Genomic DNA, 25,871 nt, shown 5'->3' with positions numbered 1-25,871 from the left:
CAATTAAAAATAATCTAACACTCAAATAACAACAAAAGCCTCCTAATTGATTTCCCTAACATTCTTCCCTGACTCAAATAGATCTTCTTCAAAATGACCTTTTATAATGTAAAGGAGATCATACCATTGCTCTGTTTAAAACCATTAACTGCCTCCATCAAATGGGAAAAAAATTTAAACTTCTTACTGTGATCTGTCTGCTGCTAAACCTCCTACCTACTTGCTCAGACTCAGCCTAGGCCCCTCCTGTCTCATTGTGTTCAGTCACGATAACAGTTTTTCAGTATATCCCACAACAAAGCACTTGTCATAACTGTCTTTCTTTGTTTGATATGTTCTCTCTGCTTGTCTTCCTTTGTATCTTAGCTTAAATTTTACCTCTAGCAGGTAACATTCCCTGATCATCCTTCCTAGTATTAGTTCCACTCAGCCCAACTGTGTTTCTTTTCTGTTACCAACCCGTTTGCTGCTTTCTTTGAACTTAAACACATGCAGGAAAAATTTAATTTTTTGTTTGATTTTCAATCTCTTGTACTACTGTAAGCTCAGAGAGGGAAGAACCCCTGTCTGTGTTGTTCACAGAGGGAGCTGAGCCAATAGAACAGTGTCTAGTCTTTGATAAATATTTTTGAATGAATGAATATATTTAGTAGACATTATATAAAACTATACATTTTTCTTTATTTCTCCTCATAATTACCTCCTGATATTTTTAATTCTATTTTTCTAAGACTGTTCAACGATGTTCTGAAATGCAAAGAACCTCTTTTTATCTCTGTGAACTTAGAAAGTAATTTAACTTCTTTATGGCCCAGTTTCCTCGCTTTAAAAATAAGAAAATATCCACCCCATCTACCCTGTCTTGAGCTCAGAAATGAGACACTACTGGCAAACTCTATAGCACTATAATGATGCATCATCCCATTGTTTGGCAAAAAGCAGTAATTAGCAATCACCATTATTTCTCACTTAGCATTATTAATTTGTTTTCAGGTTAAATAAAATTAAGTACAACATTCCTAATGGTTTAAAATGTTCAAAACTTTGATCTCATTTAGATTGGTTTATCATATATTTGTAGACAGGTATTCATTTCTGCAAATGGGTTAGATTTCCCTTGAAGAGCTAGAATTTAAATTATAATGTTCACAGATAGCATAATGAAAATCATAATAATAGTTGGCATTCTGGAGTGTACATAATGTGGCGGACACTATGTGAATAAATTTACATATCTTACTTCCTCTAATCAACCATCCTGTGAAATATTCTCTTTTACTATCTGTATTTTATGGTAAGGAAGTAGGCTTACAAGATCTATGCATTTTGCCTAAATTTCTAAGGTCACTAAATGTAAGAACTGTATATCAAGACTTGGTATATGGACAGAAATCGAGAGATAACATACTCCCCTTGATAGTTTTAGCAGTGAAGAAGGGAAGATATATTTATATTATTTTTATATATTGTATATTCCTCAAAGGACACATATCAGCTATCTCCTTTATTCATAGATTCTTTCATTCTGTCAGCAAGTATTATTTACTTACTTAAGAGTGTCAAGTATTCCCTGACTAAAAAACTGCTGTGTATAAAATACATAGAATTCAATTTATTGTATGAATATATACGAACAGTGCTACAAAAACCAAAAGAGATAATCAAGAGACCTTTGCCTACAGGGAGTTTAAGCTTTATCTACTACACACTGTGGAGGCATTGAACTAAACAAAGCACTAAACACGAGTTTTAGTCTGTTAAGTAACACGTTATATTTGTATATTGGAAGAATCACTATAGTAAAATCATAAAGAGATAAAGAAAATGACTTTTCTTGATAAGCCTATATGATAGATAATCCTGGCAACATATATGTAAATACTTACAATACACTCTATTTCAGTTTTGGGATTAAAAGGAATGTTTTTGGCAATATTTACCTGCACAGTTAGAAACAGGAGTAACTTTTTCTGTTTGTTTTTTAAGCTTTTAAAAAAATGTTTATTTATTTATTTTGAGGGAGAGCGTGAGCGTGAGCAGGGGAGGGGCAGAGAAAGAAGGAGAGAGAATCCCAAGCAGGTTCTGCACGGTCTGCCTAGAGCCTGATTCGGGGCTCAATCTCGCCAACCATGAATTTATGACCTGAGCAGATATCAAGACTTGGATGCTTAACCAACTGAGCCACCCAAGTTTCCATTTTTTTTAAGTTTTAAAGGCTACATCTTTCTGGTCTTATATGGAACCAGAATTCATGGCTAAATTTATAACAAATATACCTTGTATTTATATTGTGTTTCTGTGGAAGAACTATAATTATATGTTTAATGTGATATATATCTACATATGTATACTTACACATATACATATGTATGAAGTATATTAAATATTTTTCACAATTAAATGAATAAACATACCTTGAATTTATTAAAGATCATATGGAATAATTTTAAAATAACTTGCATAGAAATAAGTACATAATTTTAAGAAAAATAATTATCCATAACATGTACAAATAGATAATTATCATAATGACCTGCAGAATGATTATAGTTATTTGAATTGTATATCATATAATTATGGAGAGAAATTCCTTTAAAATATTAAGTCCCTTTGGAGGTCCATAACCATTTAGATTGCATATGCCTTTAAAATGCATACTGCAGAATGTTCAGATAGGAAAAGAAATACTCAGTTCTTTTGTAGCCCATGAATCTGAAAGAGTTTTATTCTTTTTGATAGTATGGTAAATAGTATTGCTCTCTCAATTTCTCTTTCAGACAGTTCATTGTTAGTGTATAGAAATGCAATTGATTTTTGCAAGTTACTTCTGTATCCTGTACCTTTACCGAATTGCTTGATTAGTTCTACCAATGTGTGAAATTTTAAGAGTTTTCTATATGTAAGATCAAGTTATCTGTCAACAGAGACAATTTAACTTCTTATTTTCCTTTCTTTTAATTTTTTTAATATTTTTTGGTAACTTCTGATTTTCCAATTTGAAGGCCTTTTATTATTTTTTTTCTTATCTACTTGTTGTGATAAAGACTTCCATTACTATGTTGAATAGAAGTGGCTAGAGTGTGCATCTTGATTTTCTTCCTGATATTAGAGGAAAAGCTTTTTCCTTTTCACCATTTAGTATGATGTTAGCTGTGCCTTGCCATATGATATTTATTATGTTGAGACATATTCTTTCTATATCTGATTTGTTGAGAGTTTTTTTTTTATGAAAAGATGTTGAATTTTGTCAAATGCTTTGTCTGTAACTGTTGAGATGACCATATGATTTTTATCCTTCACTCTGGTAATGTGTAATTGACTTGTATACGAGGAACCATTTTTGTATCCCGTGGGTATATCTCACTTTATCATGTTGTATAAGTCTTCAATGCACTGTTGAATTTGGTTTAAAGTATTTTGTTGAGGATTTTCACATCTCTGTTCATCAGGGATATTGGCCTGTAACTTTCTTTTCTTTAAAAAAAACTTTTTTAAACATTTATTTATTTTTGAGACAGAGAGAGACAGAGCATGAATGGGGGAGGGTCAGAGAGAGAGCGACACACAGAATCCAAAGCAGGCTCCAGGCTCTGAGCTGTCAGCACAGAGCCTGACGTGGGGCTTGAACTCACAGACCATGAGATCATGACCTGAGCCAAAGTCAGGTGCTTAACTGACTGAGCCACCCAGGCGCCCCTGTAACTTTCTTTTCTTATAGGTATATTGTGGCTTCTTATAATATCTTATAGTTTCTTGTCTGATTTTGTTATTTTTGTAATGCTGATCTCCTAAAATAATCTAGAAGTGTCCACTCCTTGCAATTTTTTGGTAGCCTTTAGGAAAGCCTGGCATTGACTCTTCTTAAAATGCTTGGTAGAATTCACCAGGGAAGCCATCTGGTCCGGGGCTTTTCTCTATAGGGAAATTTTTAGTTATTGATTCAATCACCTTACCAGTTACTGGTTTATTTAGATTTTTTTGTCTTTATGATTCAGTTTTGATGAGTTGTATGTTTCTAGAAACTCACTCATTTCTTTTAAGATGTCCAATTTGTTGACATACAAGTGTTCATAGTAGTGTCTTATGAATATTTTAATTTTGTGCATCAGTTACATTGACCTTTTTATTTGTGATTTTATTGATTTAAATCTTCTATTTTTTTTTCTCTGAGCTAATGGTTTGTCAATTTTGTTTATCTTCCAAAAAACTATCTCTTAGTTTTTTGTTTTTTTTTTTCTATTTATTCTAATTCCTATCTCATTTATTTCTCCTCTGATGTTTTTGGAGGAGGATTATTTTGTTTTGTTTTTATTTATTACATTTTTATTTTAACTCTAATGTAGTTAACATACAGTGTTATATTAGTTTCAGATGTACAATATGATGCTTCATCAATTCCATACATCACTCAGTGCTAATCATGACAAGTGTACTTCTTTTTTTTTTTTTTAACGTTTTATTTATTTTTGAGACAGAGAGAGACAGAGCATGAACGGGGGAGGGGCAGAGAGACAGGGAGACACAGAATCGGAAGCAGGCTCCAGGCTCTGAGCCATCAGGCCAGAGCCTGACGTGGGGCTCGAACTCACGGACCGCGAGATCGTGACCTGAGCTGAAGTTGGACGCTTAACCAACTGAGCCACCCAGGCGCCCCCATGACAAGTGTACTTCTTAATTCCCATCATCTATTTCACCCATCACCCTCACCCACTTCCCTTCTGGTAACCATCAGTTTGTTCTCTGCAGTTAAGAGTCTGTTTCTCTCTCTTGCTCACTCGCTCACTCTCTTTCTCTGTTTTCCTTTGGTCATTTGTTTCTTTAAAAAAACATTTAATGTTTATTTATTTTTGAGAGACTGAGACAGAGTGCAAGTGAGGTAAGGGCAGAGAGAGAGGGAGACACAGAATCTGAAGCAGACTCCAAGTTTTGAGCTGTCAGGGCAGAGCTGGATGTGGGGCTCAAACCCATGAACCATGAGATCATGACCTGAGTCAAAGTCAGACACTTAACCAAATAAGTGACCCAGGCACCCCTCATTTGGTTCTTAAATTCCACTGATAAGTGAAATCATATGGTATTTGTCTTTTTCTGACTGACTTATTTTGTATATCTGCTCTGATTTTTGTTATTTCCTTCCTTCCACTAAATTTGGGCTTAATTTATTCTCTGTTCCATTAGGTATAAAATTAGGTTATGTTTTTGAGATATTTCTTTTTTCTTAAGTAGGTACTATAAGTATAAACTTCCCTTTTAGAACTGCTTGTACTACATTCCATAAATTTTGGTAGGTTGTGTTTCCATTTTCATGTGTATCAAGACATTTATTTATTTCCCGTTTGCTACTTCTTTGATCCAGTGGTTGTTTTCAATGTGTTGTTTAATTTCCATGTATTTGTGACTTTTCCTCATTTTCTTTTCCTATTATGGATTTCTAATTTCATGTTATTGTAGTCAATGTATACTACCAAGTATATTTCAGTCTTCTTAAATATGTTAGACTTATTTTGTGACCTAACATATGATCCATCCTAGAGAATGTTATGTTTATGCTCAAGAAGAATGTATTTTCTGTTCTTGTGGGATGGAATATTCTCTATATGTCTATTAGGTTCATTTGAGCTCAAGTGTAGTTCAAGTCCATTATTTCCTTATTGATTTTCTGTCTGGATGATCTATCCATTTTTGTGAGTATTGAAGTCCACTACTATTATTGCAACAAAGTCTATTTTTCCTTCAGACCTGCTAATATATTGTTTAATATATTTAGTTGCTCCAGTTTTGAGTGCATAGATATTTAAGAATTGTTATTTCCTCTTGATGAATTGACCCCTTTATCATTATGTAATGACTTTTTTTTCTTTTAGGTTTTTTACTTAAGGTCTCTTTTGTCTGATATAAGTATAGCTATTACTGTTCTTTCGAGTTTCCATTTGTATGAAATACCTTTTTCCTTCCCTTTACTTTCAGCCTATATGTATCCTTAGAGTTGAAATTAGTGTCTTATAAGCAGCATATATTTTTATCCATTAAGTCACTATTTCTATATATCCATTCTGTCACTCTGTCTTTTGATTGGAGAATTTAATACATTACATTTAAAATAATTATTGATAAGTAAGAATATATTATTGTCATCTTACTATTTGCTGGCTATATTTTAGTTCTTTTATTCCTTCCTTCTTCTTGCTGTCTTCCTTTGTGATTTGATAATTTTCCATACTTGTATACTTCCATTCCTTTCTCTTTATCTTTTGTGTATAATACAGGTTTTTGGCTTGTGGTTAACATGAGGCTTGCACAGAATATTTTATACTCATAACAGCCTATTTTATACTGATAGCAATTTAACTTTAGTCACCTACAAAAACTCTTCCCCATTACTCCTCTGTTTTTGTGTTTTAATGTAATAATTTATATATTTTTACATTGTATATTCATTAACAAAATTTTGTAGCTATAATTGTTTAATAGTTTTGTTTTTTAATGTTTATACTACAGTTAAGTGATTTATATACTACCATATATATTCTAATTACATATATTCTAATTACCATATATTCTAATTACAAAATTAGAATATTCTGAATTTGACCATATGTATACCTTTGCCAGTGTGTTTATACTTTTATATGTTTTCATGTTACTAATTGGCATCATTTAATATCAGCTTGAAGAACTCCATTTAGCATTTCTTGTAAGGCAGATAAACTCTCTCAGCTTTGTCTCTCTTTTTCCTTCAACTTTGTAGAGCACTTTTGCCAGATATTCTTGATTGGCAGTTTTTTTTTCTTTTATTTTTAGAACTTTGAATATATCATGCCACTCTCTACAGCCTGCAAAGTTTTGCCTGAGAAATCTACTGATAGCCATATGGTGATTGCATTGTATGGAAATATTTTTTTTTTGTCAAATTCGTTTGGGGTGCTATGCTTTCATGAACCTGGATGTCTGTACCTCTCCCCAACTTTGGGAAATATTTGGCCATTATTTTTTTTAAATAAATTTTCTGTCATTTTCTGTGTTTTCTCCTTCTGGGATCCTAAAATGATCATTTTGTTTCCTCTGATGTTGTCTCATAATTCAACAAAGCTTTTTTTTCTATCATTTTCATTCTTTTTTACTCTTTTCTTCTCTGAATGGATAATTTCAAATGTCCTGTTTTCAAGTTCATAGACTACCTGTACTGCTTGTTCAAGTCTGATGTTGATGCTTTCTACTGCATTTTTATTTCATAAATTATTTTCTTTAGATACAGATTTTGCTTGTATTTTTTAAAATTTCTGTCTCTGTTGCATCTCTTGTATTGTTAAGGCATTATTTTCTTGTTTTTGTTGAGTTGTCTATTTGTTCCATGGTAGCTTGTTGAATTTCCTTAAAACAATTATTTTAATCACTGCCAAACAATTTACAAATTTTCATTTCTTTGGTGTCAGATACTGAATTTTTTAATGTTTTTTTTTTCTTTTTATTTTGAGAGAGAAGGTGCACATGGGTAGGGGAGGGGCAGAGAGGAAGAGAGACAGAATCCCAAGCAGGCTCTGCATTGTCAGCACAAAGCTCAACGCTGGGCTTGAACCCATGAACTAAGAGATCATGACCTGAGCCAATATCAAGAGTCAGACACTCAACTGATTGAGCAGTCCAGGCACCCCTGATACTGGAAATTTATTGTGGTCCTTTGGTAGTGTCATCTTTCCATGATTGTTTGTGTTCCTTAAAGCCTTACATTGCTGTTTTCACATTTGAATAAGCAGTTATTTTTTCTAGTCTTTACTGACTAGGTGTAGAAGAGAGTTACCCACACCTGTTATTCCAAAGTGAAGGGATTTTGAGGCTTTCTCAGACCTTTTAAGAGATATACCTGCTTCACACTCCTGTTCTCTCTTGGTGGTGGAACAGGGTGTAGGAGGGGGTGATTTCCTAGGATTGTGTCCCTTCTTTCAATCTTGCAGATCCAGGCCAATTGTTGTGTCGTAAGTCTTCTGTTCATTTCTCCTACACAATGTCCTGAAATGCTCATGCTTGTTTGTATGTTTTTGCCCAGTCCCACAGAGTTGGACTGGCTCTCTGCATTTGCATGCTGGCTACCTGCAAAGACTTACTCTGTGTACAGGAGCATGTCTTGGGAGTCAGCCATGAAGAGAGGAGGGTGAGACATGTGGAGTGTTAGGGATGCCCATCAGTTGTGAGTTCACAGATGAAGTTTCCCTAGTGACTAGGGACAAACTTCCTAATAGAGTCTGTGAATTGGTAGTGGGAAGAACCATGAAACAGTTAATAGCATCCCAAAGTACTTTTTTTATTGGCTTGTTTGAATCTGAGAAGTGTTTAAAAACAGATATTTTTAATCCCCCAATAATATTGTCATTATTATTGATAATAATTTTTATCGCAGCTCACAATATAAAAATCCAAAATAGAATTAAAAGATAATATTTTTCCAAAAATAGTGCAAGCTCTATTGGAAAAGGACTGATGAGAATGTGCAAAATACAACTTTAAAATGTATTATCTTCTCTGACAGTGGCACCATAAGCATATAGCTGATGAAAAGACTTAATGAACTCTAAATTAGTGGTAAGATGTGTGATTCTATGGTATTTGAACCAAGACTTGTGTCGTTTCTATTTCTCCCTGTTTAGTGAAATATAAACTCCATGCCCGATTTACACAGTAAAAACACAATCTCCCTCTCCCCACATCTCCCAGTCAGAGGGCTATTTTCCCAGGAAGGCAGGACATCATGATTTCTCATCCCTCCCCTAGCTACCTATTTTTGAGGCTAAATTCCAGGTGAGAACTGCTAAGAAGTAGGAGCTCCATTTTTCTTCCCAGTCCTTACTCATGGGATAGAAGCTGTACCTTGGGTATGGTACTGATAAATAAAGTGGGGTCCTGACCACCCTGGCCCAGATTTTGTGGTGGAGATTTCATACTGAGGGAGACAAACCAAGGAGATCTGTGGTGGCTACCTTCCCACGCACCAAAAGTGAAAGTGTTGTGCAGAGAGAAACAGGCAATTGTTCTTACATTCACCTTCCTCAACATCAGAGGTATGGTTTGGAGATTTCGTCCCAGGGAGATCAGCAGGATGTAGAAGAGGGACTGAATCCCTGTTAATACGACCTAATGAAAATGTATAGATCACTCCATCTACCAAGAGAAAAATGTACTTTCTTCTCAAGAGCACATGGAACATTCATTAAGCCAAATAATACACCTCAATATATTCAAAAAGATAGAAATAATAAAAGTGTATGTTGTCTGACAACAATGGAATGGAATGAAAAATTGATTTTAGAAAGAATTTGGGAAACTCACAAATAGGTGAAAAATAAACAACATACTCCCAAATAACAGATAGGTGAAAGGAACAAAATCACAAGGGCAATTAGAAAATACTTTGAGAAGGATTAAAATGAATTCACAGTACATCCAAAATTTATGGGATACAGCTAAAGCAGTGCTTATAGGGAAGTTTTTAGCTCTGAAATGCCTAGCTTGAAAAAGAAGGAAGGTATCAGATCAAAACCCTAAACTTCAACCTATGACTCTAGAAAAAGTATATCAAAATCAATCTAAAGCTAGAAGACAGAAGGAAAAAATACTTTAATGAAATACAAAGTAGAAAAATGAGAAAAATCAGTGAAACCAAAAGCTGGTTCCTTGAAAAGATTTAAAAAAAAAAGTTGACAAACTTGTAGCCAGATTGACCAAGAAACAAAGGGACAAAGTAAAATTCCTAGAATCAGAAGGGCAAAGAAAACAAAACCCTGACCTTGCCAAAATAAAGAGGTTATAAAAAATACTATGAATAATTGTTTGTCAATTGGATAACTTAGATGGAATGGAAAAGTGCTAGAAAATCAAGGGAATCACACACACACACACACACACACACACGTTGGGAATTAAAAGAAGACAGTAGGAACTTAACTTCACAGTAAAAAGCTTAAAAATAGTGCCAAAATTTGCTTAATTATGGTGTTATATAAATAACATCCTTCTGATATCACTGATCAATTTGTGGTCATGAATAACTGTTTATACATTCCGTGAAATAACCAACATTTGATACAGATAGAAAAGTAAGTATTGATATGTCATTCATGGTTTCACCAAGTGAAGTAATTCAATATATTTTAGGTGCAAAGTACTTAATATTGGAGTATAAAACACAATTCTCAATCTTTAGAACTGGGGGAGTAAAAATGGTGAAGGAGTCAATGAAGTTTGGGGGAATCGATAACAAATATCTCAGTGAGGAAACAAGACGGGTAGTTCCCAGGAATGTGGTGTGGATCCTGCCCCTGCTCTACATCTGACTACAGCTGTCTCTGGCTAAAGACATAATGGCATGTGTTCCTCCCACTTCCAAATCTTGGACATGGATCTCTCATTGACAAATCTGACTAGAAACCTATAGGAAATGGATTCTGAGAAATGTATAGGAGACTTTGTGGTGTCCATGAGTTCCCCTCTGCCCCCAAAATAGAAAAAATGATGGAATGCTTAACATTTCTATCCAAATGAACGTTTTTAAAGTATACTTTAAATACTGTATATATAATTATATAAAATATAAATACTGTATATATATTATATACATAAATATATTACATATATAATTATATTGTGTATAATTACACATGTAATTATATACATGTAATATAATATATAATAATGTATATATACATATATACACACATATATACATATATATATATACACACACATATATATGCAATAAAACTTTCACAAATATTTTGGGATGTAAACATAGTAGTCATTTTACAGCCTTGAATACTGAGTCTCAATGGGGCTAAATGACATGTTCAAAATTACACAATGATTAATGTTTAAGCCAAAAAAGGAAACTTAAGTCTCTTAATGAAAGGCTTTGGATTGCGTTCCTTCACAGCTCCTTCTAACAAAAGCCCCTATGTGCTTTTTTTCACAAAGACTGTGCCTATATTTGATTTCAGACTTGCTTCAATCAACTTCTAGTAAAATAAATGTTATACCTATAGTTACAAAGCTCTATTTGCATTAATCTGCTTTCTCTAGCATATGCTTTCCTCTCTATATAGCCACTATGCGTTTACCATACTGCTATCAAAAGATAAATACAAGTTTATTTTAAAAAAGTAAGTAAATTTACATATTTATATTGGAAGGCTATTTGATTTAGTCCAGAAATGAGGTATTACTAACTTGCTGACAATATTCTCTTTGCTGTTTTTTTTTGAACAATTAGGTGGTAAACATCTAAAAAAGTTAAAAGGTAATATAGTAATTTCTCATTTAAGAAAGTGTAGATAAGTAAAAAAGGTGGATTCCAAAAAAAAAATTGAGAAGTTTGTTTGAAATTCATACTGATAATGAATTTCTTTATATGATCAAATTAGTCAAAGGGTTATATATTATTGTATATCTGTGATTCTTTAAATTCTAGAACATTTGAATATCTCCTTCTTAAAATGTATTTAAGCTAAAGCCATAAATATCTAAGTTAATGTGTATTGTATTGAACCATATACGTTTCATAAAAGCATGCTTTCTAATATTGTAAGTTCATTAGTATTCTCCTTTTTAAACATTTGTTTTGGAACCTTAGTAATTTTATTACCTTTATATGCCTTTTCTTTCCTTTATCTTCTAGTTAGATGTAAAAACCTAGTGATATAAAACATCAATGCATGGAGTAACTTTTAATAGAATGCTAGGGGAGAAACTTAGATATGTTTTATTCAGCAAGGCAGATATACTATATTGAAGATTATGATTTGATCTTATTAATAATAGCCATAAATTATGAGTGAATAGATAGTGTCCTCTGAAAATGAATAGCTTCTGTCACAGGGTGACACAAAATGCTATGCCGCAAAGGCACTACCACAAACCTGCTGTTCTGGTGCCTAATTTAATTTCCAGTGGCTGGATGCATGCTGACCAATTCCTATTTGATCTAAAGAAGGTTGTCGTAGATGTAAGCTCCAATTGCTGAATATGCTCTTTGTTATTAAAGCAAAACATACTTTAAATTGTTTTATTAAATTGGATGACAAATTGAACTCCCTTTAAAATAGAAGTCAAATCCTAATAAAAATGATTTTGGAGTGTGAAATCATCTCTCCATCTCTATTTTGAAAGGATTATAGACAGCTTTTCATAAAACTGCTGACACCTCTATCCATGTCATATTATATACTCAAGAGAAAGAGACACGAAGTAAAAGTGTGCAACATATTTTACTAGCTTGGCCATAAACCCTCTGATGCATCCAGGTGCTGAAAATAGGCTTTCTTGATACATTTCAGGAATAAATCCTTTGTATCTGATTAAAATGCAGATGAGCATCATAAACTATTGTAATTTGAAAGGACTGAAGTCATGATACAATCTGCCTCCATCTGCTTTCAGGTGTAAAGCAGGAGGGAGTTTTGCTGAAAGTACCACTGAATCCAATTTAGGTTAAAATTCAGGGAATTAAACATGCCAACCTGATTCCCCCAATTTTTTGTTTGTTTGTTTCTGCATTTGTGTCATTTTGTTGTGTGCCTGTGTAGGTTTAGGGCATCTGCATAATCATATTGCTGTTAATTATGACAGTATTTTATTTTTAATATTTTTCACAAATATGATGTCATGCACGTATGGAAAAAGAAAATAAAAACAGCTAAATTTATTGGCAGGGTTTTGAAAGAGCTTTGGAATTAAATTCACTGCCATAGGCTCATTTCTTCAATAAGGTGTTTGCCTCTTCTAACATTTTTCAGCAGATATGAGAACAGTGGAACAAAGCCATATGTGGTGAACAGGAACCAGTTATTTTTTTTTATTTTTTTTTTTTAATTTTTTTTTCAACGTTTATTTATTTTTGGGGGGACAGAGAGAGACAGAGCATGAACAGGGGAGGGGCAGAGAGAGAGGGAGACACAGAATCGGAAACAGGCTCCAGGCTCTGAGCCATCAGCCCAGAGCCCGACGCGGGGCTCGAACTCACGGGCCGCGAGATCGTGACCTGGCTGAAGTCGGACGCTTAACCGACTGCGCCACCCAGGCGCCCCAACAGGAACCAGTTAAATAGCAAACACTCCACTGAGTCATTGCTCCGGGGGTGGGAGCAGACAGACAGGGGTTTTGGAAAAGATACACTTCAATAGGAAACCTAAGTCCTCTGACTAATAATTGTGTGGTTATGGGGAATTCTTAAAATTCCTTTAAGCTTCAGTTTTATCTTTGAAAACGGTGATGATGAATGTGCACCTGTAGGGTTTATGGGACGATCATGGCCTAGTGAAGCACCTAGTGAAGTGTCTGCATACTCTTGGTGTAAAATGTACACAGTCTGGTTTTACTCTGGCTTTTTTCTGCACATTTGTTCTGTAGAAGTTTGTTAAGAGGGAACAGGAGAGGGCCCTGCACACCCATATTCTAGAAAGTGTATCCTGGGCTTATACTCATCTTCTAAAAGTTCTCCACAATTTTTCCATTTCGTATTTTTTGTTTAAATATGAATAATAAAATATAGAAGTGTATTCCGAGTCATTGAATGACTATCTGATTTTATGGCCTGGACTTTTGTTTGTGTTTGGAAACAAATTACTTCCAAGTATTATTATTTTAAATTTTAAACTTGCAAGTTCATTGGAAAGTTACAGAGGTGGTCTTCATGATGCTTTAGGGACAAGTGGCAGTAATATCACAATATGCTGTAGATTGAGTAAATGTTTTCGAAGTCAAACAGGCTTAGAATATTGAGCCATCATAGGCTCCACTGAAGTATGAAGAGGTTAGTGCCATAAGAAAAGGAACCATAGCCATCAGTACCATTGTCCCCCTGCAAATGACACTTTAGCTTTCGGCTAAACCATCATTTGTCACATTTAATTAAAGTGATTTGTGTTAATATTATTGTGTAAAGCTTAAATTTAACCAGTGATCATTTTGCATTTCACACTATATGGGAGCCATAATCATAAGAAAAGTAGATTACCTAGTTCATGAAATGTACATATTTAAGTAATTTTTTAAATGTTAAATTCACTCTAGAATCATTAAAGAATTTTGGTTTAGAATCATTTTTCCAGTTCTGCACATAAATGAAAGCTCATTTCATAAGTGAAATGAAATGAATTAATTAAGAAGAAGTAAAAACAACTCTTTGAATGAAAAAAGTATACTATCATGTATGAAGCTTATAATAAAAATATAATATTAAAACAAAGCATAAGAAAATGTGTATAGTACAGTTACATGAAATTAAATTTTTTATTTGATAAAAAACTAAGGTCAAAAGATAAATGATAGACTGAAATAAAATGTTTGCGTGAGCTATACTTAATTGCCATCCATCGGTAGATCAAAAATTGTCACAAGTTGACAAATGTATATGGTTTGACCAGTATTTGTGACATTTAACACCTAAGGAATTAATGTTTCTAGTGTACACCAAAAATTTTACATGTTAATGAAGTGAAAATAACAGCCTCAAGAAAAATGAGCAAGGAATATAATCATGAAATTCACAGAAGAGAAAATGCAAATGACCTAATGAAAACAGATTCCACTTCACTAGTTGTCAAGGACAAGACGATTGAAACAATGATATCTTTTTGACAGAAATCTGAAAGACTGATCATATTCATTGCTGCCAGGGATGTAACACAACCATATCCTTTGACCAATAAAATTGGAGGCCACTCTGAAGTTTGTGGAATTTGGCAGCATATTTAAACATTAAAGTGCACATGCCCATTGAGCCAGTAATCTTATCTGGGCCTGATATAACAGAAACTGAAGTATCATCACATAGAAATAATGTGCTTATTTTTATGACACTTTTTATTTTTTATTATCTTTCATTTTTCTACTCTGCTTAAAATAGAAAAACTGAAAACAAAAGTGATTTGAATGTCTATCACATGTGGGATACTAAATATATTATGGTGGATCAATCTCTGGAGTCAATTTTTATATATTTATTTTGAGAAAAATGCATTATTAAGTGAAAAAAGCAAAGTACAGAATATTTTTCTATAATAATGTTTTCTTGAAAAAACATCTATAAGCTTATTTAAAAATTGTGAACAACAGTTTCCAAATTGTTACTCTGCCTATGGTAAGAGATGGGATTCCAGTAGAAGATGAGAATTGTGGTATACTTAACACTTCTATATTGTTAACATTAGTAAAATATGAAAATATTGCTGAAAACAAGTGCACAGATACATCAATTTAATAACATCAAAGGAGAATTGCAAAGAACTCCCTTGTTTTACTTGGCCTTACAAAATTATGTAATTTATCTTCATAAAAAAATTCCTAAGATTGTGAAAGCTGCGTCAAAGAGGACACAGCGTGTTTAATCATATGGCCAGGTTATGTTAAATATATTTTGCCATTTTACAGTATAACTGGTATTATTTTGGATTTCCAAATTCATAAACTCACTATTACAATGTTTTGTTTAAAAAATGATGTTTTCCAATCCAATAGGCAACACTTTATTCTTCTATGCCTTTTTTGTGTTCATGTGATTGACATATACAAAGTACTCAATCCATGAATATACACTGAATTATTAAAGTATTTTGCAACATTTTGAGTTGTATATTTCTTCCTTGTGTTTGCCTATCTTTGACATGTCAGGTGAACATGCATTAAAACCACACTTCTGTTTTGTACGATAGGATAAGGTAAAGGGAGAGACTGCCTGAAATCTATATGCTAAAAATTGTTTTTAAATTTTTTTTAACGTTTATTTATTTTGAGACAGAAAGAGACAGAGCATGAATGGGGGAGGGTCAGAGAGAGAGGGAGACACAGAATCAGAAACAGGCTCCAGGCTCTGAACTGTCAGCACAGAGCCTGATGCCGGGCTCGAACTCACAGACCACGAGATCATGACCTGAGCTGAAGTCAGACGCCTAACCGCCTGAGCCACCCAGGTGCCCCTATATGCTAAAAAATTTTTTAATGATTTCTGAACATTGAAGTTTGGATAGCATTAAGGAACTTTGAGAATTTTCCTAGGAATATAATAATATATTTTAAAATGTGTTGTCTGCACCAGACAGCAGTAGTTATTTTATCTTAATTTTCATTCTTGAGATTTTGAACTATTCATGAAGGTTTACTGAACTCATATTGTGTACAGAATATATTTTCATAGAGAGGCTGCTTAAGTAAGCTAAAGTTGCTTTAAGAATGAAATAAAGGAAGAGATAAACTTTTTAGTCCTGTTTAAATACAGTATAAAATTTGAAAATGTAAAGCTTGAGATCTGATGTTGGTATTTATTAGCAGATGTGTTGATCCTGGTAAATAGAGCTCAGTTATTCAATGGCATATAGCACCACTGAAATGAAGCGAGAAGAAAAATAAAGAGCTAGCTCAGCCTGAAAGGAGTTTTTCCTCTCAAATAGGTTGCTGTTGCCAATAGTTTTCTTTATTACTTTTGTTATTGAGAGAAAAGTCATTGAATATTTCATTCACTTTCTTTTCAGTAGATATTTTGATAAGCAGAGTGTCCCTTTATGGGAAACTCATTTCCTCAAAAACACATTTTAAAGTAAATCTAAGAGATTTGAAGTCCCCAGGGGCCTTTTACTTTGTTCTCTAGTTTCTTAGTATTTTATGTGAAATATGTAGTCCTGAAGGCATAACACTGTTTAAAACACAAACTTTCTAGAAACTTCTTAGAGAGGAAATATTCTGATTTTGATTTTCTAAAATTTTATACGAAAGAGGTCATTGCATCTTTGAAATAGTTTGTGTAAGCCGGAGGCAATATAATGAAATTTTAATGTCCTTATTTTCCCTTTTATATTCCTGTCCAGTTTGTGCCATTTTCTTATCTGTTTATATGCCAGGAGGAGCAGTATACTATTATTTAGAGAGTTTTTAACTATAAAAATAAAAAAAAGTTATAAGCTTGAAAAACCTTCTTTTAATAGTTTTGCTTGGTAAACCTGAAAGAGTTTGACTGCCATTGGGGTTACATTTGCTGATTCTGGCATGTCAGGATACAGTCAGGGAGCTGTTTGGTCTATGTAAGCCCCAATGTCCTTGGGATTTCATTACTCCATTCATAAGTGAAGTATAATCGCATCGGCTATTTAGAAATCATAAGGCTACTTGACCAGACTGTGTACCTCAGATAGCTGCTCTACTACATAGTAAATTTTCAAATGTCAGCAATCACCTTCTGGAATGAAATGCTAGAAAGTTTAATTCAGTATACATTTTATTAGTGTTTATTGTACCAATAACAGACTTGAAAACAAAATATTCCAAATCCTACCATTCTGTCAAATCAGCGACAGTGACATGTTTGTTTGTTTCCTTCCAGCTGCTGTCCATTTGCATTCATGAATTTTACATATTTGTAATCATAGTGTAGGCACAATTGGATTTCAAACAAATTGGCCCTAAACAGCTTTGTTCTCCTGACTCTGGGGTGTTAATATAGGCCATAGGAGTTCTCATCGACTCAGCTTCACCTAAGGCTAAAATATTTTATTGAAATATTGAATTATTAAAAAGTACTGCTTATCATTTCACATTCAGAGTTAGAAAAATATAAAAAAATATAAACCATTTCATGAAAACTCTGTTGTTTCTATCAGCGGATGCAACATTTCTCAATCATGAAAATGTGAAAATATTGTATATGACCTTTGTATGTACATTTTAATCTTGTAATACGACAACCTGTCAGATAAACAAAATCTAATACGTATATACTGGCTTATGAAAGTACCTTAATTTCCATGTATTCTGGTGATCTAAGAACTTGAGGAAGTAAGCAAAAATTCCTACTTATAGAGACCTATCCCAGAAAGTCTATTCAGACACTGACCGTATCTTTTCCTATTAATGAAAGAGGAGGTCAGAAGATATCAGCCTGAGTTAACTACTAATTAAAGATTGTTCTTTTGGACATATAACACTGACCTTGTAGAAGGTGAGCATAGTTTTATCTAGACTACACAGCATATCCACATTAATTGTAAACAAGTTGGCTTCATTTGTAGTTATGTATTTTCAACATTAGAAAAACTATTAAAGATTAAATAAGAATAGTAATGTCCCTGTGTTGCTTTTTCGTGTAAATCAACAGGTAATATATTTTTTCCCAGAAATATTTATTTTTTTTAAAAATTTTTTTTTTTTTCAACGTTTATTTATTTTTCTTGGGACAGAGAGAGACAGAGCATGAACGGGGGAGGGGCAGAGAGAGAGGGAGACACAGAATCGGAAACAGGCTCCAGGCTCTGAGCCATCAGCCCAGAGCCTGACGCGGGGCTCGAACTCACGGACCGCGAGATCGTGACCTGGCTGAAGTCGGACGCTTAACCGACTGCGCCACCCAGGCGCCCCTGGAAATATTTATTTTTAACATATGTATTTGAAGTAAAACCTCCTGAGGAACAACCAATTAGAGAGAGTGATAATTCTTCTTGAGACCTGACTGAAGTGAAGACATATTTCAGCTTTCATTAGCACACTATTGAAGCAGATCAGCCACAACCACTTATGAAAAGATTATATTAGTCTTAAGTGGAGAAGCAGAACTGTGAATCAGGAGACTCAGTGCTACGTCTTGGTATGTTAGCTTTCATTTGTTGCAGGAAACAGAAAACTGTCCAGGCAATTACTAACAGAAAGAGATTTTATATAAAAATTTAGATGCTTACCCATCACTTAAAGGACCCCTAGGCCTAAGACTCAGAAACACTCTATGCAGAAATAGTTTGCCAGAGAGCTTCTACATCTGTCTGATTTCAAGAAAATACCACTGTGCCTGAGATCCAGGGACCAGAAAGCCACCCATGCAGCAGCTTCCTCTCAAAAGCACACTGTGAGATGACACAGGTGTCTGTTGCAAAAAATCTCGATACTACTGTGCTTATCTGCAGCAAAAGCCAAACACAAGAGGAACAGTCTTTCCTATAATTCTACCTTCTAGATCTCATACTGTGCGTTTAACTGGCAAACTTTAATGCATACTCAAAACCCTAAATGAAAGAGAATCTTGGGAAATGTTTTTAGTTTTCCAGACTCTGGAAACAATGCAAATGATGCTCAGTGTTGCTCTGCTCTGCTCAGTACACTTGGTGTGCCTTTAATTCCTTTTGATATCTGAATTTATGGGTACCTATTAGGTAGGCTAATTATATGTTCTGGTTGGCTTGGGGCAGTCCTGACAGGTGTCGGTTATCCACCTCTAATTATAAATAGTGCCTCCTTTTTGTTCATATTGAGTTCTGGTTTGGAAGATAAATTCCATATTCACTTTAGGTATGTGTATCATACCCTGCAGGGTATAAGGAAGAAAGACAAAAATGCCACTAACTTGTCCATGTCTTCTTATTCAGCACTCAAAATAAGGCTGTGAGGAATTATTAGCATTTTACCTTAGTGGATATAAGGCCTGAAAAATGTACTAACTAGCCTGCCATGGTCACGCAATAACTAAGGGAACAGGGGTGAATTTAAATTTAAACCTGTCTGACTTCCAAGGATGTGATTTTTGGTTAATCATGTAGCTCTTAACTACAATTGGTTCTGTTCTGTTGTTTTTGTCAAAGTTATTATGGACTTTAAGCATTTTATTTTCACACATTATTCATTTATTTATTAATTCATTCCACAAGTATTATTTGAGCAACTCATATGAAAAAAAACATTGATCTGTGCCCTAAAATAAATTATTAGACCAGATAAAAATCTTTACCCATGTCAAGCTTATAATAGAGAGAGGATGGATATATATATATATATATAGAGAGAGAGAGAGAGAGAGAGAGAGACTAAATGTGTCAAATGATAAATAGTGTCATAGAGGAAAATACATCAGACAACCATGATAGGGAAGCCCAGTGGGGAGGTGGGGTTGCTATTTAGATTTGGATGGTCACTGATAAAATACGGTTTTATTAGATACACAAAATAGGTCAAATTATCATGAAGATATATATATGTAAGAACATCTAAGGCTAAAAAATGGAAAATGTAAACCACTGGCAAAAGTGAGTTCAGAGAGTTGAAAAAACAAGAGACCAGTTTAGGTGCCATTGATGAATGAGGGCATGAGTAGGAGATGAAGACTCAGATTGTGTGTGTGTGTGTTTGTGTGTGTGTGTGTGTGTATGTGTGTGTGTTGCCAAGGGGAAGAAACAGCCTGGACAACCTAAGGATTTAGCTTTGAAGTGAGATAGGAAGCCAATTTGCCAATTTAATATACTTGTATCCAGCCAACTATAGATATAGCCAATTTATCACCTTGGTAAGAGGTGAGTATTATTCAAAGATAAGCTTTAGAAAACAAATGGGCACTATTATGCATATTATCTTATTTAATCCTCAAACCCCTCACCAATAAAGATAGAATAATAAAAATGTGGCAAAGTTTCAATACAATTATAAATAACTTGCTAAGTGTTCAATCAATGAAGTCAGTTGTTATTAGCTTAAATGAGGAACAATTTTAATCAAAGAAGCAGCATATATTTCTAATTGCATTCACTTTGCTGTTTATGAACCAAATAACAGAATTGTTAAATCTCATGCAAGATTTAATCATGCATCCATATATGTACATTTCTAGCCTTAAACATTTTAATATGCACAATAGAGTAACCTACTTGGTTCCAAATATAATGGCTGAAGATATTATAAGATTGAGAAGAGGATTTAGTTGCAAATAAAATAGGAAATTGATATTTGGGGTTAGAAAATGTATTCTGAACTTCAAATCAAACATTAACTATCGACTATGTGTGATGTCTGAGGCTCTGTGCCAGGTGCTGGCACAGCAAAAATAACTGAGCACATATGTTAATAAATAAATATAATTAATCAATAAAAACTTGTTAGTATGGTAGGTGATAAACTTGAAGTTCTCTTTGGGTACTTGAGAACAGAAGAAAACATCTTTCCTAGCTTTATCTGGACTGAAGGCTTATGAATAGAGGTTTTCTGAGGAGGTGGAACCTAACTACCTAGTTTCCTTCCTTCCTTCTTTCCTCCCTCCCTCCCTCCATCCCTCCCTCCCTCCCTCTCTTCCTCCCTCCTTCCTATCTTCTATCTATCTATCTATCTATCATCTATGTGCCATCTATCAACATCCAAATACATAGATATCCATATCCTAATTATAGCTAGGAAGTGAGATAAAGAAAAAAAACTTGAGGGTAGAGGATAAGGACCTATTCTAATTTCAATATAATTGTTATTTTTTTTAGAAAATGAAAAAAGAAAGAAGTACTTGTAGAGTCTCTAGGAATAGTTAGTTCAAGGTATCCAGTGACAGTCTGTATAGGGTCTAGTCTCTGTTTTTTAAAAGAGTATCATGTAAGAGCAAATTCTTGGTTCCTCACAGATGTGGTAACATTTACAGGAATTTAAGGTATCTTTCTGAAGAACTTATGTGAGAAAGAATGGTATGTGGAAAATGTATCTTGTGAAATATATTTAACTTTACAGTAACATGCAATACATGAGTTCTGGACATTGAAGATGATGGCCAACATTCTGAGAGAAAAATTATGTTAAAGTAAAGCTTTTAGAAAATTAAATAATAAATCCTAAGAAGCTGATTTAGATGTGTATATGTGGAACTCTTTTCCAGAACACTAAAACAAATATAGATATTGCTTCTAACATATTTACTGGACACATAGGAATTGCCAAAGAACACTTTACAGAGTGGCTGGGAAGCTCACATCATTTTTATTCTTATGAAGTTCAGATTCTAGGGTGGTAAGGAAGTCCTACAAGTATATATTAAAAGTGGGCTTATGTGGCGCCTGGGTGGCTCAGTCGGTTAAGCATCTGACTTCCGCCCAGGTCATGATCTGGCGGTCCGTGAGTTTGAGCCCTGTGTCGGGCTCTGTGCTGACAGCTCAGAGCCTGGAGCCTGTTTCAGATTCTGTGTCTCCCTCTCTCTGACCCTCCCCCGTTCATGCTCTGTCTCTCCCTGTCTCAAAAATAAGTAAACGTTAAAATAAATAAATAAATAAATAAATAATAAAAGTGGGCTTATATGTCAGCATCAAATTCGTTCAGTAAGTATATTTTAAATGTGTGAGAGTGCATAAAGTATCAATTTATCTATATATCTCATGTTTTTGATGGTTACATTAGAAATACATAAGATGCTTGCCTTCAAGGTATCCATTATGCTTAGGAAGGAGGGAGGGAGAAATTGAGATAAGATATATAGTTTGTTAATATACTTCTTCATTCAAGCTCCAGGAGGAAAAACACATAAAACCAGCTAAGTGTGGGAGAGCCAGAGAGTTGAATTTTGAGCTTGTTTGTACAATAACTAGAAGTTTATTTAAAGCAAACAAAACAAGCTAAGGAAAAACAATATAAATCAAGAAGACAGCCTATAAAAGACAAGGACTGCATAAGTGAGCAGGGCATATTTGGATAAGGATAAGTCATTCAATATGTCTGCATAACAATAGGATTCATATGAGCAAATTGGAGGAGATGTGGATATGAAGGTCAGCAGACATGATAGTAAAAAGTGTGTCCTTCAATGGTATTCAAAGGCATTTTGAGCAACGGAGTGACATAATCAAGATTACATATTAATAAGAAATATTATAAGGAAATAAAAAATAATTTCAGGAATAGATTGATTATAAAAACCACAGAATTGTATGACCAATTCAATACAAAAGGGATAGGAAGTGAGGAAGAGAAAGGAGATCAAGGGTATTCCCAGAATTTTAGAATGTATTTTCTGGATAAACATGGACTTACTAAGATAATTTATTTTTAAATAATCTCTCTGTCTTTATTTTAGTTCCACACTTTGTTTAATTTGTAATCCTTAAAGTAAAAATATCCTTCAAGTTCGGAAAGTCTCTCTACTAATTTGGTATGAGAAACTTGGAAAAATAACCATTCTTGTCTTGTGCATATCTAGGTTCCAACAAGAAAAGGTGAAATATGGTTGAAATGACATCATAAAACACACAAATTATCACTAAGTTTTTGAAAAGGGCATAGTTTTATTTTCAAAAGCGAAAAAAATCTACAGATAAAATAAAATTCAAAGTGAGTTATTTTAAATAGGATTTATAACCATGCATTTAATGTGAACTGTCTTTTTAAAAGGGCTTCTGAAAGTCTAGGTGGAAATGTAAGTGCTTAATCTATATTTCATCTCTTTGACCTTAAATTTACAGAAGAACATTTAACCTTCTAACAGCAATGTGGAGATTTTCTTTGAATTTTTTTATTCAGATAAATTTAAAATCTTTTATGGTTAACTCCCCACTATCCATGCTAATGTAAGGTTAAATACAAAGGATAATATAAATGATGCATGTGCATACACACACACACACACACACACACACATATACACTCATATTCTATTCAGGAAGAATTTATCTCACATTCTTAATCTATTAGAGACTTCTTCAGAAAATATATAAGCTATACCACTGTGCCGCTTCTATTATTTTTAATTCCAATTTTGGCATCTATTCACATTTTTCCTTACTACATGATTTAGTATACATATCTTTCTTTTTGTGTATGGTATATTGGTAATAAAAGGACTGTGTGTCAGATTCACCTTTGATTTTAGCTCTGTACTTAGTAGACTAATTTAATTGTTTTTCACCAAAACTGGTTTCCTAAATATACCACTGTAGAATATATTGTAAATATAAAATGTATTTTAAGGTTAAAAATTGTTTTTATTTAAAACACATTGAAAAATATAACTAGTATATAAAACTGATAAATTAATGAATATTATTATTAAAATAAAGTGAGGAAAGAGTGATTCAAGGTAAAGGAAAATATTAAGTAAATAGTATTGATCTAACATATAAATATGTCTAAAATTAAAGCAATTATATACGGACTAAAATTAACCCAATTGTATTTCATCTTTAAAATTAACATATTATTTATAAGTTGGAAACTATTTTTTTAAGCAGTACCAATATTCAAGAGGAAAAAAACAATAGTCTTTCTGAAAAAACAGAGTTAATGGTGGCAACTTTTTCCATTTGACAGTAACTTATAATAAAGAGAAGGTCTGTATCCAATTCAATCAGCATGGATAGCATGAACCAATTAGATACTAAAATCAGGGAGTGTGGTTGGATTTAAAACTTTCCCTTTGGGGGCGCCTGGGTGGCTCAGTATGTTAAGCATCTGACTTTGGCTCAGGTCATGATCTCACGGCTTGAGGGTTCACGTGCCACATTCAGCTCTGTGCTGACAACTCAGAACCTGGACCCTGCTTCTGATTCTGTGTTTCCCTCTCTGTCTCTGCCCCTCCCCTGCTTGTACTCTGTCTCTCTCTCTCAAAAATAAAATCAACAGTAAAATGTTTTTTCTCTTTGGTCTCAGAATCTCTCCTTTTTCTAAGTGCGCAGAGAAATGTGCATGGCAAAATTTCTAAAGCTTTGTAACCCTAATGGACTTGAATTGGTACCAAAGAAAGCTTAGGGAAAGCAGCAGCTAAGTAAGACCTTGAGGACAATTCAAAAAGAGGAATCAAACAGAGTGTAGTGAAGTTAGGAACAGTGCTTAGAAGACTACTGAAATAATCCAGGATAGGGAGAAAAAGAGCCATAAATCTCAGTGGCAAGAGGAATAGAAAGAGAGTATAGAGGTAGGATTACCTAGGTGAATCCTATGTATTCACAAAGACCCTTCTTTTCAAAGAAGAAAATATGACAACAGAAGCAGGGATCAGGGAAAGAGAGAGAGAAGTAAAGATATTTTACTACTGGCTTTGAAAATAAAAGAAGGGGCCATAAGCCAAGAAACATAGTCAGCTTCTAGAAGCAAAAACAAAACAGAACAAAACAAAACAAAACACACACACACACACACACACACACACACACACAAAAGAATAGTTTCTCCCCAGAACCTCCACAAGCAAAGCAGACATGCTGGCACCTTGATTTTGTGCTCAATAAGACCCGTTTCAGCCTTCTGATATCTAGAATTGTAATTGTGTATGCACAAACACACAAATACATATATATATATATATATATACACATATATATATGTGTATATATATATGTGTATATATATATATATATATAGTTTTAAGCACTAAGTTTATGACATCTTGTTACAGCAGCAGTAGGATACTAATATAGAAATGTTGAGTTTATATTGGACACTAAGTAGAGATATCTAGTGGTGAGAAAGGGAGAACTTGGCTAGCAGTTTTATTTGGAAGTCCCGATACATAGTAATGAAAGTACACAGATTCATAAGATCTTCCCCATGAAAAATGTGCCAACTGAAAAGAAAATAGGATAAAGTAGAAGTCCTGGCAATATCCACAATTAACGGTTGGTAATAGAGGGGGATGTTGTGGAAAAAGTCTGGACAGAGAGACAGATATGGTGGTGAGAGATTAGAGAGAGAGGCATTATGGCAGTAAAGGAGGACAGAATTCCAAATAGGAAGCAGTAACAAATAATGGCAACTATGCCTAAAAGTAAAAAATGAGGATTGAAAAAGTCTTGTTGAATTTCACTTGTGTCCTTGTTCAAAGCAATTTCAGTGGCAAATCAAGGAGAGAGAACATGCAACTGTGGTCTGATAGATCAACTAAAGATCAACAGTAGAGGCAAAGACTGTTTTACTTTTTAAGAAACATGAGAACAGAAATACTTGATAGAGAGGGGCATGAGGTTGCCTGAACATGTGTGTGTGTGCCTGTACACGCACGCGTGTGTGTGTGTGTGTGTGTGTGTGTGTGTGTGTGTGTTTAAGTGCCATGAGTTTTTGAGATAAGAAAACTTTGGACATGTTGAGGGTAAACAGCAAGAAGTTAAAAAATATGAAAAAGAGGAAGA

The sequence above is a fragment of the Lynx rufus genome, unplaced genomic scaffold, assembly GCF_022079265.1.
Source record: "Lynx rufus isolate CCGP_SWC_20201006 ecotype Redwood Valley unplaced genomic scaffold, mLynRuf1.p SCAF_7, whole genome shotgun sequence".
NCBI lineage: Eukaryota > Metazoa > Chordata > Mammalia > Carnivora > Felidae > Lynx > Lynx rufus.
Note: the sequence above shows the minus strand (reverse complement) of the source record.